This window comes from Oncorhynchus keta, chromosome 12 (genome assembly GCF_023373465.1).
Source record: "Oncorhynchus keta strain PuntledgeMale-10-30-2019 chromosome 12, Oket_V2, whole genome shotgun sequence".
Classification (NCBI taxonomy): Eukaryota; Metazoa; Chordata; class Actinopteri; order Salmoniformes; family Salmonidae; genus Oncorhynchus; species Oncorhynchus keta.
Window position 1 is genome coordinate 35,517,255 of NC_068432.1, and position 11,640 is coordinate 35,528,894.

At 42.3% G+C, this 11,640-nt stretch overlaps 1 protein-coding gene across 2 annotated transcripts in view; it reads left to right on the plus strand.

The window, feature by feature from the left end:
* Window positions 1-11,640, plus strand: part of LOC118372848 (bone morphogenetic protein receptor type-1B-like) — a 194,908-nt gene that overhangs the window by 126,917 nt on the left and 56,351 nt on the right. The window lies entirely within an intron of this gene.

Genomic DNA, 11,640 nt, shown 5'->3' on the forward strand with positions numbered 1-11,640 from the left:
CAGTTGCAACCATAGTCTGGCTGTTTTTACGGCGGTTTTGGAGCAGTGGCTTCTTTCTTGCTGAGCGGCCTTTCAGGTTATGTCGATATATGACTCGTTTTACTGTGGATATACATACTTTTGTACCTGTTTCCTCCAGCATCTTCACAAGGTCATTTGCTGTTGTTCTGGGATTGATTTGCACTTTTCGCACCAAAGTACATTAATCTCTAGGAGACAGAACATGTCTCCTTCCTGAGCGGTATGACGGCTGCGTGGTCCCATGGTCTTTATACTTGCGTACTATTTTTTGTACAGATGAACGTGGTACCTTCAGGTGTTTGGATATTGCTCCCAAGGATGAACCAGACTTGTGGAGGTCTACAATTTGTTTTCTGAGGTCTTGGCTGATTTCTTTTGATTTTCCCATGATTTCAAGCAAAGAAGCACTGGGTTTGAAGGTAGGGCTTGAAAGACATCCACAGGTACACCTCCAATTGACTCAAATGATGTCAATTAGCCTATCAGAAGCTTCTAACGCCATGACATCATTTTCTGAAATTTTCAAAGCTGTTTAAAGGCACAATCAACTTAGTGTATTTACACTTCTGGCCCACTGATATTGTGATACAGTGAATTATAAGTGAAATAATCGGTCTGTGAACAATAGTTGGAAACATTTACTTGTGTTATGCACAAAGTAGATGTTGTAACCGACTTGCCGAAACTATCGTTTGTTAACAAGACATTTGTAGAGTGGTTGAAAAATGAGTTTTAATGACTCCAACCTAAGTGTATGTAAACTTCCGACTTCAACTGTATGTTAGTGCCATTGAAGGAATTAACATGTTGATGGGAGACTGCTACAGAGGAGTGTAAATGCTTTTTGTAGGCTGGATCATGTTGTTGTATTGTTGTATGTTTTAATTCTGTAATGTACTGATTGTTGCTGCCTTCTTGGCCAGTTCTCCTTTGAAAAAGAAACTCTGGGTCTCAATGGGCTTTTCTTGGTTAAAAAAGGTTAAATAAAATAAAGAAACTCTGGGTCTCAATGGGCTTTTCCTGGTTAAATAAAGGTTAAATAAAATAAAGAAACTCTGGGTCTCAATGGGCTTTTCTTGGTTAAAAAAGGTTAAATAAAATAAAGAAACTCTGGGTCTCAATGGGCTTTTCTTGGTTAAAAAAGGTTAAACAAAATAAAGAAACTCTGGGTCTCAATGGGCTTTTCCTGGTTAAATAAAGGTTAAATAAAATAAAGAAACACTGGGTCTCAATGGGCTTTTCCTGGTTAAATAAAGGTTAAATAAAATAAAGAAACTCTGGGTCTCAATGGGCTTTTCCTGGTTAAATAAAGGTTAAATAAAATAAAGAAACCATTACCACTGCTTCATATACACTGAGGCTTCAACCACTCACATTCATTATCTTGATCAAGAGTGAACACTGGGGCTATTACAGTGGTTCCTACTTGAAACGTTGCAGCGTACTGCGGCACAGCTTGCATGGTGCCGCAGAATTTTAATAAACTTTTTGTGAACATTCTGCATTTGTAGTGCTGATATAATAGAACTGCTATTGAGTAGTGATGGGAGAAAATATGTATAGTTAGTTGAAGATGGCGCCAGAGAAGATAGCTCTCATTTTATGGGCTCTTAAAACCTCTCTAGGGTACTCTAGGCCAACATCCAGTGAAATTGCAGAGCTCAAAATTCAAACTACAGAATTGTAAATATTTAACATTCTTGAAAATACACATGCAATATGTCAAATTAAAGCTTGACTTCTTGTTTATCCAGCCCCAGTGTCAGGTTTCAAAAAGGCTTTAAGGCGAAAGCAAACCATGTGATTATCTGAGGACAGCACCCCATGAAACAAACACAGACAATCATATTTCATCCCGCCAGGAGCGACACAAAACTCATAAATAACGATATAATTCATGCCTTACCTTTGAAGATCTTCTTTTGTTGGCACTCAAATATGTCCATCAAACATCACAAATTGTCCTTTTGTTTGATTAATTTCGTCGTTATATATCCAAAATGTCCATTTATTTGGCGCGTTTGATCCAGGAAAACACCGGTTCCAACTCGCGCAACGTGATGACAAAATATCTCAAAAGTTACCTGTAAACTCGCGTGTTTTCTATCAAATAGTACCAATTATATGCATATCCTAGCTTCTAGGTCTGAGTAGCAGGCACCTCAGACATCCAAACTTCCGAATACTGCCCACTACCCCAAAGAAGTTAACCAACCGTGCTATTTTGTTTGTTTTTTCGTGGTTTTTGTAACTTATTTTGTACATAATGTTGCTGCTACCGTCTCTTATGACCGATAAGAGCTTCTGGAAATCAGAACAGTGATTTCTCACCTTGAACTGGACAAAGGATTTCTCTTTAACCTCTCTGGGATATGTGGGATGGTAGCGTCCCACTTGGCCAAAAGTCAGAGAAAATGCAGAGCGCCAAATTCAAATAAATTCCTATGAAAATCTAACTTCATGAAATCACACATGTAAGGTACCAAAATAAAGCTACAAGTGTTGTGAATCCAGCCAACATGTCAGATTTCAAAAAGTATTTTCGGCGAACGATGCTATTATCTGAGAATAGCATCTCCATAAACAAAAGAGAGACATTTTCAACCCTGCAGGTGCGACACAAAACGCAGAAATAAAAATATAAATCATGCCTTACCTTTGACGAGCTTCTTCTGTTGGCACTCCAATATGTTCCATAAACATCACAAATGGTCCTTTTGGTCGATTAATTCCGTCCATATATATCCAAAATGTCCATTTATTTGGCGCGTTTGATCCAGAAAAGCACCGGTTCCAACTTGCGCAACGTGATGACAAAATATCTCAAAAGTTACCTGTAAACTTTGCCAAAACATTTCAAACTACGTTTGTAATACAACTTTATTTTTTAAAGTAAATAATCTATAAAATTGAAGATGGGATGATCTGTGTTCAATACAGGAAGAAAACAAACTCAAGCATGCTTTCTGATCTTGCACCTCTATCAAACAGTACACATGAAGTGACCCTCATTCAAGATGGCCATACTTCATTACACAAAGGAATAACCTCAACCAATTTCCAATTTCAACCAATCCAAAACCAAAATCTGGATTCCCAATGAAAACCCTTTGAAAAGAGAGTGACCTCAAAACAAAACAAAATGTGAATGGTTTGTCCTCGGGGTTTCGCCTGCTACATAAGTTCTGTTGTACTCACAGACATGATTCACACAGTTTTAGAAACTTCAGAGTGTTTTCTATCCAAATCTACTACTAATATGCATATCTTATCCTCCGGGGATGAGTAGCAGGCAGTTGAATTTGGGCATGCTTTTCATCCAAAATTCCAAATGCTGCCCCCTATCCTAGAGAAGATAATGAGTCGGACGAGAGGGATTTACTCCAGACACCCGAACAGGCCCTCCTCCCCATCATTCGCAGGAGAAAGAGATGGAAAAGATTGGGTGCCTTGTGAGGATCCGTATAATAAATTGGACAAACTAAAAGCACGTATATCTGGGACATTAAAAACTGTAATATCTTATGTTTCACCGAGTTGTGGCTGAACGACGACATGAATAACATACAGCTGTCTGGTTATACACTGTATCGTCAGGATAGAAGAGCAGCCTCTGGTAAGTCAAGGGGTGACAGTCTATGTATATTTGTAAACAATAGCTGGTGCACAATATCTAAGGAAGTCTTGAGGTTTTGCTCGCTTGAGGTAGAGTATCTCATGGTAAGCTGTAGACCACACTATTTACCCTGAGAGTTTTCATCTGTATTTTTCATAGCTGTCTACATACCACCACAGACTGATGCTGGCACGAAGACCACACTCAATGAGCTGTATTCCGCCATAAGCAAATCTGACCATAATTCTATCCTCCTGGTTCCTGCTTACAAGCAAAAATTAAAGCAGGAAGCACCAGTGACTGTCAAGATGAAGCAGATGCTAAGCTACATGACTGTTTTGCGAGCACAAACTGGAATATGTTCCGGGATTCTTCCGATGGCATTGAGGAGCACACCACATCAGTCACTGGCTTCATCAATAAGTGCATCGATGACGTCATCCCCACAGTGACTGTACGTACATTCCCCAACCAGAAGCCATGGATTACAGGCAACATCCGCACTGAGCTAAAGGGTAGAGCTGCCGCTTTCAAGGAGCGGGACCCGAAAGTTTATAAGAAATCCTGCTATGCCCTCTGACGAACCATCAAACAGGCAAAGCGTCAATAAAGGACTAAGATCGAATCGTACAACACCGGCACCGACGCTCGTTGGATGTGGCAGGGCTTGCAAACTATTACAGACTACAAAGAGAAGCACAGCCGAGAGTTGACCAGTGACATGAGCCTACCAGACGAGCTAAATTACTTCTGTTCTCTCTTCGAGGCTAGTAATACTGAAACATGCATACTGAAACATGCATGAGAGCACCAGCTGTTCCGGACGACTGTGTGATCACGCTCTCCGAAGCCGATGTGAGTAAGACCTTTAAACAGATCAACATTCATAAGGCCGCAGGGCTAGACGGATTACCAGGGCGTGTACTCCGAGCATGCGCTGACCAACTGGCAAGTGTCTTCACTGACATTTTCAACCTCTCCCTGTCTGAGTCTGTAATACCAACATGTTTCAAGCAGACATCATAGTCCCTGTGGCCAAGAACACTAAGGTAACCTCCCTAAATGACTACCGACCCGTAGCACTCACATCTGTAGCCATTAAGTTTGAAAGGCTGGTCATGGCTCACATCAACACCATTATCCCAGAAACCCAAGACCCACTTCAATTTGCATACCACCCAAACAGATCCACAGATGATGCAATCTTTATTACACTCCACACTGCCCTTTCTTCACCTGGACAAATGGAACACCTATGTGAGAATGCTATTCATTGACTACAGCTCAGCCTTCAACACCATAGTGTCCTCAAAGCTCATCACTAAGCTAAGGACCCTGGGACCAAACACCTCCCTCTGCAACTGGATCCTGGACTTCCTGGCGGGGCGCTTCACTGTTCATGTTGAGAATGGTGTTTTGCGGGTACTATTTAATGAGTCTTCCAGTTGAAGACTTGTGAGGCGTCTGTTTCTCAAACTAGAAACTGTAATGTACTGGGGCGGCAGGGTAGCCTAGTGGTTAGACCGGAAGGTTGCAAGTTCAAACCCCCGAGCTGGTAAAATAAAAAATAAAAAATAAATAAACTTGTCCACTTGCTCAGTCGTGCACCGGGACCTCCCACTCCTCTTTCTATTCTGGTCGGAGCCAGTTCTGTGAAGGGAGTCGCATACAGCGTTGTACGAGATCTTCAGTTTCGTGGCAAGTTATTGCATGGAATAGTCTTCATTTCTCAGAACAACAATCTGAGAGCACCAGCTTTATTTCTGATCAATTTGATGTTATTTTAATGGACAAAAAATGTGTTTTTCCTTCAAAAACAAGGACATTTCTAAGTGACCCCAAACTTGTGATTGCTAGTGTATATTTTATCCAGTCTGATAAACACTCCAAACAGCCTACCTGACCGCTCGGAGGCGTCCACATGGTCCTAAAGCAGATTGTTGCCTTTTCCCCCCCATGACATTCCAATGATAAAACATTTTCACTATGTGGGGGGGACATGTCCCCTGCCTTACATATATTAGAGAAGGTGCCAGAAGGAAATTATCAGGTGTTCAATGATTGAATAAGAGCATGACTCCAGGAGAGGGGAAACTGATGGCAAGCCTGCTGTTGACACAAACAAGGTAGCCCTCTCATTGGAAAGAATCCGGCTACAGGCAGGCGAGACTAGGCTCTGTGAGCAGAACACACTGACAGAGAGAGGGAAAGTGAGAGGTGGAGTGAAAGAGAGAGAGAGATTTGTGCTGTTCTTGGCCAGTGACTGGGTTTGCCTGCCCTGGCCATGGAAAACCACAAGAACCCTTTCATTCTTTGGAGCACCTTCTCTGCAGTGAGAGGCCAAACATCTCCAGGGTTGCGTGGCTGTTGAGTAACGAAGGTGCCCCTGGGTGGAACGTAAGGAGCAGGTGTGATTCAGGTGCACTGTTGTTAAATAGGTCCAGTGCATAGGCACGTACTGTACTAGAATAACAGACCTTTCACTGGAGATTGGGGGCATGAATATCTTCCGTCTTTTTGTTAACACTACCCAGGCACCACATGTTGTTTTGCCACTTTCTGGGTAGAGAAGTATCCACTAGATATAAATCATTTGACATTTTAGAGGTCATTCGAGAGAGCTGAGTTACATTTGACCTGAGATAATTTGCCGCCTCAACATGCTTTTTAAAATGTAGAGCACTTGTGGTGGGACCAGTAAAAAGGACCCACTTCCTGTGTGTGACATATTTGTTCAGTTGAGTCACAAACGCCACTAGACGAGGCTGGTTGACAGCTCGTTCTGAAGAATGTCCTGAGTCAGTGTTTGCTACGACTGGAATCTCACTACTGTCAGCCTGACGTGAAATAACTTCCCCTTTCTATCTTCCACTGTTCTCTTGCTTTTCACCTCCTTTCTTCCTTCCCTCTGTCTTGGAGCAACCAACACATTCCTCCTGAACAAATGGGCCAATAAACAAATGGAAACCAAACGATGGAATAATATGTTATTTTTCCACGTACAATTTATAACACTTCAGACTCTTACTTTACAACAATGTCAATGTAAAAATGTACCATATCACTGTTTTTCAATAGAGAGAACGTTTACACATGCTTTCTATGTTTTCTGTAGACGTGTCTATCAACCAATTAGGGATATGTAAGAAACACAGTCAACTAAAATCTAAGTGTCTGTGTAGTAAAAGTGCCCTGAGATGTAGACATGACCCTAATTCACAGTAGTCTGGTCCATGCCGGATGGGCTTTACAGCTGCAGGTAGGATGGCCCTTTTACACCACTGTCTACAGAAGCCCTTTAAGAGCGTGACTCACTGTAGCGACTCGTCCAGCCTCTTCCCCTGGGCAGCAGAGAAAATCTGTCTCGTCACCCAATAGACTGTACGGTTCATGTTTTATAAATGCTGCTACCAAACTGTAATTATTCCAGCTATTGTTTTAGCTACAGAGAAATTTCACAGATTAATACAAAGAAACACACCAATTTCTTCCTCCCAGTCTCCCAGGCTCTTTCTTTATGGTTGGGCTGTAACCCATTCCATACCAATGTAGGACCAATAACTCAATTAGCAGTTACAACATAGTCTAATACCGGGGTTTACCTTGTGCCTTCTTGCATTGTTGAGAAGTGTCTGAAGTAACGTTCTACATCCTATAACTTTGAGTAGGTTTTATGAATGCTTATTCAGATGTGAAATGTTGGCCTTGTTTGTTTTCTCAGTGTTTATAATGGAAACATTCAGTAATGTAAGCTCTGTGTAGGGAACTTGCCTGGCCCGGATCTCTGTGTGTGTGTGTGTGTGTGTGTGTGTGTGTGTGTGTGTGTGTGCGTGCGTGCGTGTGTGTGCGTGCGTGCGTGCGTGCGTGCGTGCGTGCGTGCGTGCGTGTGCGTGTGCACATGTGAGATGTTTACGAGCATCACCAACCAACGTCATGACATTTATACAGCCCAGTGTAGGACTGCAGGCATTCAGCTCACAGGAAGTGTGTGGGCCCGGGCCCTTGTCTGTCAGTCAGTCAGTCAACACCCACTGCACCTTAGACTTAATTATAACTTTTGTCTCTGCATGGGTTTTCTTATGCAATTATGCAATAAACTGACACATAGATATACATTGTACTACTTTAATCTAGAACAGATCATCTTCAAATATTTTAGTTTGAATCATATATCAATCAAATCAAATTTTATTTGCCACATGCGCCAAATACAGGTGTTGACAGGTGTAGACCTTACAGTGAAATGCTTATTTACAAGCCCTTATTCAACATTGCAGTTTTATGAAAACATAAGTCTTAAGAAAGTATTTACTAAATAAGCTGAAGTAAACAATTAATAAAAAATAAAAAATAGATAAATAACAAATAATTAAAGAGCAACAATAAAATATACAGTGTGTACCGGTACAGAGTCACTGTGCGGGGGAACAGGTTAGTCACAGTAATTGAGGGAATATGTACATGTAGGTTCACTCAATCACTGTAATTATTGACGTGCGTTGTGAATATTTGCATGCAGGTGTCTTTTCTAAATGATACATGACATAGCGGTTTACATTTCCTTCCCAAAAGCAGTTTAGTGAATTGTATTTAGGGCTGTCCCCCAACTGAACAAATATTGGTCGACTGAGTGTTTTCTGTTCTTTCAACCAATTGATTGTTGAATGTTCAAACATGTATTTTTTCCATATATAGACACATCCTATTTGTTTCAATCAAATCAACTATACGCAGTGAGCTTGTCTCATTCTGTCACAGGATACTAGGAGTGGTGGGTTGGAATCAGGCGCAGAGAGCAGGGTTCAGTACATTGTGATTTATTCTCCGGCCAAACATGGTCACGCCAACATACAGGGCGCATAGAACAGTCCAGCCCAAACACAGAACCAAACAGTCCGGAGAACACACACATGAAAAACCACAATCCAACAGAGTAACAAAAACAATCCCACACAAAACAAGGGCGGGACAACCTACTACATATAGGGAAGCTAATTCAACTAAAATACACACAGGTGAAACTAATAAGACAAAACCAACAGACAAACGAAAAAGAGATCGGTAGTGGCTAGTAGGACGGTGACGACGACCGCCGAGCACTGCCCGAACAGGCAGGGGAGCCAACTTCGGTGGAAGTCGTGACACATACTTTAATCACAGTGTTTTATTAAATAATGAATATATCATAATTCAAATGACTAGAGGGAGTCCGACCGGCAATTGATTTGATTGTGTTAAAACAATGACAGTGAGTGACTGTGTGACTAGCAACCGTTGTCTTTCTCTCCTCCCTGCTGCAGCGACCACCTCATAACATCAACAGTGTTTATAGTGTTGTCTTTCTCTCCTCCCTGCTGCAGCGACCACCTCATAACATCAACAGTGTTTATAGTGTTGTCTTTCTCTCCTCCCTGCTGCAGCGACCACCTCATAACATCAACAGTGTTTATAGTGTTGTCTTTCTCTCCCCCCTGCTGCAGCGACCACCTCATAACATCAACAGTGTTTATAGTGTTGTCTTTCTCTCCTCCCTGCTGCAGCGACCACCTCATAACATCAACAGTGTTTATAGTGTTGTCTTTCTCTCCCCCCTGCTGCAGCGACCACCTCATAACATCAACAGTGTTTATAGTGTTGTCTTTCTCTCCTCCCTGCTGCAGCGACCACCTCATAACATCAACAGTGTTTATAGTGTTGTCTTTCTCTCCCCCTGCTGCAGCGACCACCTCATAACATCAACAGTGTTTATAGTGTTGTCTTTCTCTCCTCCCTGCTGCAGCGACCACCTCATAACATCAACAGTTTTTATAGTGTTGTCTTTCTCTCCCCCCTGCTGCAGCGACCACCTCATAACATCAACAGTGTTTATAGTGTTGTCTTTCTCTCCTCCCTGCTGCAGCGACCACCTCATAACATCAACAGTGTTTATAGTGTTGTCTTTCTCTCCTCCCTGCTGCAGCGACCACCTCATAACATCAACAGTGTTTATAGTGTTGTCTTTCTCTCCCCCCTGCTGCAGCGACCACCTCATAACATCAACAGTGTTTATAGTGTTGTCTTTCTCTCCCCCCTGCTGCAGCGACCACCTCATAACATCAACAGTGTTTATAGTGTTGTCTTTCTCTCCTCCCTGCTGCAGCGACCATCTCATAACATCAACAGTGTTTATAGTGTTGTCTTTCTCTCCTCCCTGCTGCTGCGACCATCTCATAACATCAACAGTGTTTATAGTGTTGTCTTTCTCTCCTCCCTGCTGCAGCGACCACCTCATAACATCAACAGTGTTTATAGTGTTGTCTTTCTCTCCTCCCTGCTGCAGCGACCACCTCATAACATCAACAGTGTTTATAGTGTTGTCTTTCTCTCCTCCCTGCTGCAGCGACCATCTCATAACATCAACAGTGTTTATAGTGTTGTCTTTCTCTCCTCCCTGCTGCAGCGACCATCTCATAACATCAACAGTGTTTATAGTGTTGTCTTTCTCTCCTCCCTGCTGCAGCGACCACCTCATAACATCAACAGTGTTTATAGTGTTGTCTTTCTCTCCTCCCTGCTGCAGCGACCACCTCATAACATCAACAGTATTTATAGTGTTGTCTTTCTCTCCTCCCTGCTGCAGCGACCATCTCATAACATCAACAGTGTTTATAGTGTTGTCTTTCTCTCCTCCCTGCTGCTGCGACCATCTCATAACATCAACAGTGTTTATAGTGTTGTCTTTCTCTCCTTCCTGCTGCAGCGACCATCTCATAACATCAACAGTGTTTATAGTGTTGTCTTTCTCTCCTCCCTGCTGCAGCGACCATCTCATAACATCAACAGTGTTTATAGTGTTGTCTTTCTCTCCTCCCTGCTGCAGCGACCATCTCATAACATCAACAGTGTTTATAGTGTTGTCTTTCTCTCCTCCCTGCTGCAGCGACCACCTAATAACATCAACAGTGTTTATAGTGTTGTCCTTTCTCTCCCCCTGCTGCAGCGACCACCTCATAACATCAACAGTGTTTATAGTGTTGTCTTTCTCTCCTCCCTGCTGCAGCGACCACCTCATAACATCAACAGTGTTTATAGTGTTGTCTTTCTCTCCCCCCTGCTGCAGCGACCACCTCATAACATCAACAGTGTTTATAGTGTTGTCTTTCTCTCCCCCCTGCTGCAGCGACCACCTCATAACATCAACAGTGTTTATAGTGTTGTCTTTCTCTCCTCCCTGCTGCAGCGACCACCTCATAACATCAACAGTGTTTATAGTGTTGTCTTTCTCTCCTCCCTGCTGCAGCGACCACCTCATAACATCAACAGTGTTTATCGCTCTGTCCGTGTTGCTGAAGCCGCAACATAATTATTGCCATTTCTGATTGAAAAGTTCTCTTTCCCGAAATCCCCCATTTGTTTAGGAAAAACAGTCCCTATACCCTCAACTCTTGCTCTCCTTACATGACACATGTATGCATCGCATGCATGTGACCAATAGGGCCTGACCTATAGCATATCATAATCACATCACAAAATTGGTTATAACAAACTCTGAACACCGTAACACATGTGACAGAAAATGGATGCAGAGGATGTGACAAATAAACACAAAATGGGGGAATGTTTACTGGTTGCTCAGAAGGTAAAGGGAAGTCAGATGTCTTTTTTAGTGTTGTCTTTTTTTTATTTAACTAGGCAAGTCAGTTAAGAACAAATTCTTATTTACAATGTTGGCTTAGGAACAGTGTGTTAACTGCCTTGTTCAGGAGCAGAACGACAGATTTTTACCTTGTCAGCACGAGGATTCAATCTAGCAACCTTTCGGTTACTGGCCCAACGCTCTAACCACTAGGCTATCTGCCACCCCGGGGGTGTGGAATAAATTTGACTAGTTGTGGAAAATATTGGAGATCAAGAATAATAAGGTAAGGAGCCAGCGCTGCATGTATATTATGTCCCAAACATGTGCCTTTAGCTTACAATATAATTTCTCTGACCATTTGGAACAATGTAAACAACACTAAAAT